Source organism: Bidens hawaiensis, unplaced genomic scaffold (assembly GCF_021521415.1).
Source record: "Bidens hawaiensis isolate Kalapana, Puna unplaced genomic scaffold, B.hawaiensis_p1.1 tig00076598_1, whole genome shotgun sequence".
NCBI lineage: Eukaryota > Viridiplantae > Streptophyta > Magnoliopsida > Asterales > Asteraceae > Bidens > Bidens hawaiensis.
In genome coordinates, this window is record NW_027503214.1 from 44,873 (window position 1) to 46,279 (window position 1,407).

The 1,407-nt window shown below is 34.0% G+C and overlaps 1 pseudogene; it reads right to left on the reverse strand.

Annotated features, from left to right (window-relative positions):
- Positions 1–255: 255 nt before the first annotated feature.
- Positions 256–827, reverse strand: LOC143606698 (RING-H2 finger protein ATL8 pseudogene; annotated as a pseudogene).
- Between the last annotated feature and the right edge of the window lie 580 nt (positions 828–1,407).

Consider the following 1,407-nt stretch of genomic DNA (forward strand, 5'->3'; position numbering starts at 1 on the left):
AATATTAAGAACTTAAGAGAATATGAGTGGATTAATGTTAACAAACTAATGATTATATACAATAACCAATAGATATCGAGTAATAAGAAATTGGACGAGTACAAACTTGAGTTTAAGACATATTTTTACAATCAAGTATAATTGCATACTATAATTACCAATATATTTTGAAAGAAATATATTTTAAATATGCAAGCTAGAGATTTTATACCTATAAACTAAAATATACAATATTAACCTCTCTGATTATATATCCTAATAACTTCCTTCTACTTTAATAACAGAACTACAACCACCACTATGTTGCTTTCCTTCAGGTTCCACGGTAATTGCTGGAAACTTGCAGCAGTTTTTGTATTTTCCAATCACAACAGCCTGTCTACACGAGGGACACGATGAGTGAGAGCCAAGCCACTCATCAATACACCCAATGTGAAACCTATGTCCGCACTGTGGCAGCACTCGGACCTCATCTCCATCCGCGTACTCCACCAAACATATCACACAATCACCACCCTTCTCTTCCTTAGCCGAATCATATGTAAACTTGGGGATCGCTTGTACGAGTTTCTTCTCGATTCCTTTATTAGCCGCAGACGGGTGGGAAGGTGTCTGATTGGCCAACAATCTCCGTTGAAGCCAAGTGCAATAAGCTATGGCCGTCAATCCCACAACACAAACAATAGCACATATTAAAGCAGCCAGGATAAGAGCAAATTCGGATCCTCTGTCAGATGATTCTGTCACATTCGTTGATGACAGGAATCTGTACGGACGAGTCATAGCTCACTGAACTGCTTTGGTTAAGTGTGTTTTGTTGGTAAAGCTGTTATGATTTAGGTATTGGGTGAGAAAATAAAAGGGGCAAATTTTGGTATATATAGTTGTAGGATGGTCACTTATAGGTTGTAATCCAAATAACCAATTATACCAACACTTTTATAAAGATAATCTTAACAAATAATCAGTGGACAAAAATAACACGTTTAACCCGAGTGAGGGAGTCAACTGTCAAGAAAAGGAGATTGAAAACTTTTTAAATATAAAAAATGTTGATCTTGAGTGGACTAGGACCGTATTTTTAATTTGTTATGTACATATTTTTTGTATTTTAAAAATATTTATGAATCGTAATTTTAAAACCAATTTAACCATGAATTCACAAGATAGCAAATCCAGTTATAAAAATATTGAATATAATTATGATTCTAGTAAAATTCAAATCATCTAATTTTGCACATGAGAGGTTAGACATACTGATGTTATTGGGGAATATTGGGGATTATTGCAGGCTTATTTCTTATAAATCACTCTATGATTTGTTCAGCCTCCAATGTGAGACAAGTTTTACTTATTTCTCTTTTTAAAAATTATATCAAAGTCATCGTTTTGAGCACTAGTATCTCA